This window comes from Sus scrofa, chromosome 17 (assembly GCF_054392235.1).
Source record: "Sus scrofa isolate SSC_HxYL_T2T_F1_AM1 chromosome 17, Sscrofa_HxYL_maternal_Yorkshire_Landrace_v2.0, whole genome shotgun sequence".
In the NCBI taxonomy this organism is placed as follows: domain Eukaryota; kingdom Metazoa; phylum Chordata; class Mammalia; order Artiodactyla; family Suidae; genus Sus; species Sus scrofa.
The window spans coordinates 22443032-22450024 of NC_139399.1; the positions used below are offsets into that span (position 1 = coordinate 22443032).

Here is a 6993-nt window from a genome sequence, read left to right on the forward strand (position 1 = left end):
AGAAGAGTGTTAATTTTCAAATATTTGAGGATTTTCTATTTTTCTGTATTGATTTCTCTTCCTTCCCTTCTGTTTTTTTTTTTTTTTTTCTTTTTAGGGCCACTGGTAGGGCGTGTGGAAGTTCCCAGGCTAGAGGTCAAATTGGAACTGCTGTTGTTGATCTATGCCACAGCCACAGCAATGCAGGATCCAAGCCACATCTGTGACCTACACCACAGCTCACAGCAATGCTGGATCATTAACCCACGGAGCGAGGCCAGGGATCAAACCCAAGTGCTCTTGGAAACCAGTCAGGTTTGTTACTGCTGAGTCAAGACGGGAACTCCCTCTGTATTGATTTCTAGTTTAATTTCATTGTGGTATGATTTTGTATAGCTTCTATTCTTTTGAATTTGTTAATGGTCCAGAATTTTCCATGTGAACTTGAGAAGAATGTGCATTTTGTTATTGTAATATGGAATATTCTATAAATGTCAATCAGTACAAGTTGATTCATAATGCTATTCAGGTCATTTATAGTCTTACTGGTTCTCAGCCTGCTTGAAATATCAGTTGTTAACAAAAATATGTTGAAGTCTTCAACTATAAAATTGGATTTGTCTATCTCTCCTTGCAGTACCAGTTCTTACCTCATGTATTTTAATGCTCTATTTTTAGGCACATATACATTTAAGACTGTTATGTCTTGTCAGAGAACTTATCTCTTTATCATTTTGTAATGGCCATCTTTATCCTTGATAATCTTCCTTGTTCCAAAATCTGTGCTGTCTGAAATTAATAAAGTGATTCCAGCTTTCTTTTGATTAGTGATAGAATAGTACATTTTTTTCCATCCCTTACTTTTAACCTAGTGAAAGTAGGTTTCTTCTAAATGTCCACCAACAGGGGAATGGATAAAGAAGATGTGGTACATATATACAATGCAATATATACTCAGCCACAAAAAAGAATGAAATAATGCCATTCACAGAAACACGGAAGGACCTAGAGATTGTCATACTAAGTGAACTATGTAACTCTCTCTTTCTCAGAGAGAGAAAGACAGATATCATATAATATCACTTATATGTGGAATCTAATAAAAATGATACAAAATAACTTATTTATAAAACAGAAACAAACTCACAAATTTTAAAATCAAAATTATGGTTACCAAATATTCTGTGATTATATATGTGGGAAAAGAATCTGAAAGAGAATGGATGTGTGTACATGTATAGCTGAATCACATCAACAATATTTCAAGAAAACCTTAAAACTGAAAAAAAAAATTATGGTTATCATAGGGGAAACCGTGGAAGAGAGGGAGGGATAAATTAGGAAGATGGGAATAATATATTCATACTGCTGAATATAAAATAGATAATTAACAAAGACCTACTGTAAAGCACAGGGAAATCTACCTAATACTGTGTAATAAACTTTATGGGGAAAAAAGAATGGATTTATTTATATGTATGACTGATTCACTTTGCTGTACACCTGAAACTAATACATTAGAAGTCAACTATATGCCAATAAAATAAAAAAAAATAGGTTTCTCGTAGAAAGCATAGTTAGGTTGTATGTGTGTGTTTTTTTTTTCTTCCTGCACTGGTAGCATGTGGAAGTTCCCAGGCCAGGAAGTGAACCTGTGCCACAGCAATGACTCAAGCTGCTGCAGCGACAATGCCAGATCCTTAAGCTGCTGCACTTCGAGAAAACTCCAGGGTTGTGTTTCTGTATCTGCTTTGACAACCTCTGTCTTTCAATTGGAATAGATACACCATTCATACTTAATATAGATTATTGATATGTTTGTATTAATATCTATAATCTTTGTAAACTTTTAAATCGATTGTATTTCTCTCCCCATCCCTTCCCGCTCTCTCTGGTTTTAATTGAGCATTTTGTATGATTATATTTTACCTTCTCACTCGGCATATCATTTATACTTATTTTTTTTGAGATTAAACGCATTTTATTTTTAGACAGCATACATGACATGTTTTTTTTTCCCCCTCAAAAACAATGCCTCCGCTCAAAATGAGCTCAAGATGCCATCAGTCCCATTTGTCTAAGTCCTGGTGTTTTGCGGATGAAAAGCATGGGCCCTCCAGTTATGATGACAGGTGACAGATCCGAAGTAACAGCCAAATGTGTTAACATTTTTTCCATTTCTAAGCTGTCCTTAAAGAAAATCACATATGGAGTCACACCATCCTCACGGCAGTCCAGCAGAGCAACCATGTCATCTGGATTCATGTTTTCACCAATAAAGAAGTGATAGTTTCTGAAATTAGCAAGGATGTGCTTGATGTGTTCTGCAGCTCCTGTCATAAAAGGTTTTACTCTTTCTGGTCTCTGTTCTTCAAGTTTCCCTTTGATTGACTTCATGTAATCTTTGATGTACTTTTTGTAGGCTCTGTGAAGCCGTTTCCTGCAGACGATTGTTCCTGATAATACCCACACCAACGATTACTGTGCTTGCGGTATCTTCGCCCTCCGGCCCTTCAGCGGAGGCATTTCCACCAATGAGCGAGTCATCAATGTTACCTTCTGTCCTATTGACCATCTTTCCCTCCACCTACAGACACACCCCGTCCGCAACCTACCGGATCTTGTAGATGTCAGAGAACATCTCATCGTGGCTGATGCGGTCCGGGTAGCTGATCACAACGGCAGATGGAGCTGGAGCTAGACGTTGGCGGCGCTGGCCCATCGGGAGTCAGGAGCTCAGAGCAAGCGCTGTGCAGCTGGAGCGGCGCTGGGGGAGAGGGGAGCGGGCGGAAAAGCCATTTATACTTCTTTTTTAAAATTTAATTTAATTAAATTAATTAATTAATTTATTTATTTTGCTTTTTAGGGACACACCCGTGGCATATGGAGGTTCCCAAGCTAGGGGTCTAATCAGAGCTGTAGCCGCCGGCCTACGCCAGAGCCACAGCAATGTGGGATCCGAGCCGCGTCTGCGACCTACACCACAGCTCACGGCAACGCCAGATCCGCAACCCACTTGAGCAAGGCCAGGTACCAAACCCGCAACCTCATGGTTCCTAGTCGGATTCGTTAACCACTGAACCACGACGGGAACTCCCATTTATACTTCTTTTAAAACACTTTTAGTAGTCACCCTAGAGTTTACAATATGCAATTTTAAATAATTTAGGTACATTTACAAATGACCCTGTACTGCTTCCCATGTGTTGTAGTTACCTTATAGCGTATTATCTCCAGTTCCATTCTTTCATTCTTTGTGAATTCCTGTCCCTCATTGCATTTATCCCCATGCTATAATCGGCAAATGCATTGCTACTATTAGTGCTGTAAACAGTTATATTTTAGATCAGTTAAGAATGAGAAAAAGAAAATATTTAATTTTATTTCATTGACTCCTTCTCTAACACCCTTCCTTTCTTCACGCAGATAGACGTTTCTGAGTTATATAATTTTTCCTTTTCCTGAAGAATTTCTTTTTCTTTTCTTTTTTTTATCTTTTTGCCATTTCTTGGGCCGCTCCTGAGGCATATGGAGGTTCCCAGGCTAGGGGTCGAATCGGAGCTGTAGCCGCTGGCCTGCAGAATCGGAGCTGTAGCCGCTGGCCTACACCAGAGCCACAGCAACGCGGGATCCGAGCCGTGTCTGCAACCTACACCACAGCTCACGGCAACGCCACATCCTTAACCCACTGAGCAAGGGCAGGGATCGAACCCACAACCTCATGGTTCCTAGTAGGATTCGTTAACCACTGCGCCACGACGGGAACTCCTCCTAAAGAATTTCTTTTAACATTTCTTTAAGGGAAGTTCTGCTGACAATGATTTTTTTTTTTTTTTTTTTTTTTTTGGTCTGAGAAAGTACTTCTGCTTACTTTGGATGGTGAAATTTCACTGGGTATAGAATTTTAGATTGGTGGTTCCTCCCCCCTCCCACTCCCCGATTTAAAAGATTTCACTCTTTTCTTGATTATATGATTTCTGATGAGAAGGCCATTGTAATTATTATTATTATTTTTTTCCTTTTTATGTTCATACCTAGGCATAAGAAAGTTTCCAGCTAGGGGTCAATCAGAGCTGTAGCCTTGGCCTGTGCTGTAGCCACAGCAACATGAGATCTGAGTCACATTTGTGATTTATGCTGCAGCTTGTGGCAATGCTGGATCCTTAACCCACTGAATGAGGCCAGGGATAGAACCTGTGTCCTCATGGAGACTAGGTTGTGTCCTTAATCTGCTAAGCCACTCCCCATTGTAATTCTTTTTTTTTTAAATTTTTATTTCTTCATATATATATTTTTTTCTACTGTACAACATGGTGACCCAGTTACACATACATGTATACATTCTTTTTTCTCACATTACGTGTTCCATCATAAGTGACTAGACAGAGTTCCTAGTGCTACACAGCAGGATCCCATTGCTAATCCATCCTGAAGGCAACATTCTGCATCTATTTACCCCAAGCTCCCAGTCCCTCCCACTCCCTCCCCTTCCCCCTTGGCAACCACAAATCTGTTCTCCAAGTCCATGATTTTCTTTTCTTTGGAAAGTTGCCTTTGTGCCATGTATTAGATTCCAGATACATTGTAATTCTTATTCATATTCTTCTACAGGTTATGTTTTATTTTTTATTCTCTATATTCCTTAAAGATTTTCTCTTTGTCTTTTTTTTGGCAGTTTTTATTATTTAATATTTAATATAAATTTTTTACTTTGTACTTATTCTATGTGGTATTCTCTGAGCTTCCTAGATCTGTGATTTGATGTCTGTCATTAATTTTGGAAAGCTCTTGGCCATTATTATTTCAAATATTTTTTCTGCTCCATTCTTTTTATTCTCCTTTTGGCATTCCAATTATGTGTGTGTTATACCTTTTGAAATTGTGTTGGATTTTTTTTTTCATTTCAGTTTGAGAAGTTTCAATTGACCTATCTTCAAGTTTGCTAATTCTTTTCATTCTTCATTTCTGTTATTGTGTTTTTAATTTTTAGCAATTCCTCTTGATTTTTTTCTTAAACCTTTCCATCTCTCTGCTTACACTACGCATCTAGCATGTTGTCTGCATTTTTCATTAGAGCCCTTAACATATTAATCATAGTTATTTAAAATCCTCTGTCTAATAATTCCAACACCTGCATTTTACCTGGTTCTTAAGACTGCTTTGTCTTTTGAGACTGTGTTTTTTCATGTCTTTCGTATACGTTGTAATTTTTTGTTGAAAGCAGGACACCTTTGCATTGAATAACAGGAACTGAAATGAATAGGCCTTTAGCATAAGGTTTTGTGTTAATCAGGCTAGGTTTTTGGACTTTTTTTTTTTTTTTTTTCTTTTTTCACAGCTGTACCTGGGGCATATGGAAGATCCCAGGCCAGGGGTGGAATCATAGCTGCAGTTGAGACCTACCCCAGTCTTGGCAACAATGGATCTGAGTTGCATCTGTAACCTATGCCACAGTTTAAGGCAGCGAGGCCAGGGATCAGACCTACATTCTCACAGAGACAACTTTGGGTCCTTAACCCACTAAGCCACAACTGTTTTTAAGGTTTGCTATAGCTATAGGTTCTATGGCTATATAGGTGCTTCAAATTTTTCTGATGCCTTTGTCTTTTCTACTGGCTTTGGAAGCATTCATAAAGTCTGTACCTTGCAACTCTTTCAACAACAATCCATTGCTTTTATACTGGAACCTTATAGTGGGAGGTTGTGTGGAGGGAGATTTTCCCATAGTCTTGTGATGAAGGGCTCTATCTTTCAGTGGGCCTGTGCTTTAGTGTTGTGACCTTCACCAGTGCTTCTGTCCCTCCCCCAGTGGTACAGCTCCCTGATCATCCCCTCCCCCACTCCCTTCCATGGGTGCTGTGCCAATCTGCCTCCTTGAAGCCCCTTTTTTTTTTGTCTTTTTGTCTTTTCTAGGGCTGCACCCATGGCATATGGAGGTTCCCAGGCTAGGGGTCTAATCAGAGCTATAGCCACCCGCCTAGACCACAGCCACAGCAACTCGGGATCCGAGCCGCCCCTGCGACCTACATCACAGCTCACAGCAACTCCAGATCCTCAACCCACTGAGCAAGGCCAGGGATTGAACCCACCACCTCATGGTTCTTAGTCAGATTCGTTAACCACTGAGCCGTGATGGGAACGGCCAGAAGCCCCATTCTCTGTTGATTACGTTTTTTTCCCCTTAGTTGAGACGGGAACTGGAGGGGCTTGGGTAGGAGGAATGCTCTTCCCTCAGTTGGGAAGGCGCTGGCAAAGTCTTTTGCCCTGGAGAGTGTGATCTTTTTTATAGAGAAGGCTGTGAGTATATTTCCCTAATGTTACTCTTCCCTTCCCCCTGCCAGAACAGGAGGAGATCCTTCTCAGATCCTCAGTATGAGAAACTGGTGGAGTTCCTGGAGGGAAACCTCAGGGAAGTGTGGGGGGCTTCCATGACTGCAGCCCTAGAGTTTTCTCTCATGCTGGCCCACACACAGTCGCCAGCAATTCATCAGCATTTTCATTTAGATGTTCCTTCCAGTTTCTACCTCCGGGGGCCTCTGCTTCGGGTAAGCAGATCTCAGGTGCAACGTTCCTCTGGATGTGCTCGTCTCTTCTTATCTTGAAGTAGTGGTTTGCCCTGTGACCTCTGTTTTCTGATGCGTCGAGGACCAGTGTCGGTCTTTCAGTTTGTCCAGCATCATCTTATGCATCACAAGAGTGATGGCTTCCATCACCATTATGGTTTGAGAAGCACACCAGGTTAGACATTTAGGTTCTGGGAGGAAAGTAGCCTATTGGATAAGGCTGGCATGATGCCAGAAGATATGGGTCTGCTTCAGGGGACATTATTTCCTATTTGTTAAATGGGAGCAATTCCACCTGCCCCAGAATGTTGTGCGGGAACAAATGTGACAGATGAGAAGTGTTACAAGGTCTTTCTCTCAGTGTCAAGATGGCCACTTCTCTGGAGCCAGTGGCTCTAATAGGGCAGAAAGGAAACTTCAGGTTTCTGTAGCTCTTGTTTTCTCTGATGTC

The 6993-nt window shown here is 40.7% G+C and overlaps 1 pseudogene across 1 annotated transcript; it reads right to left on the minus strand.

Moving 5' to 3' along the window:
• Nucleotides 1-2031: 2031 nt before the first annotated feature.
• Nucleotides 2032-6695, minus strand: LOC100154339 (translationally-controlled tumor protein-like; annotated as a pseudogene). The gene is made up of 2 exons (XR_014832809.1): nucleotides 6603-6695; nucleotides 2032-2746 (listed from the first exon to the last, which is right to left on the minus strand). The product of XR_014832809.1 is annotated as a translationally-controlled tumor protein-like (transcript).
• Nucleotides 6696-6993: the final 298 nt, after the last annotated feature.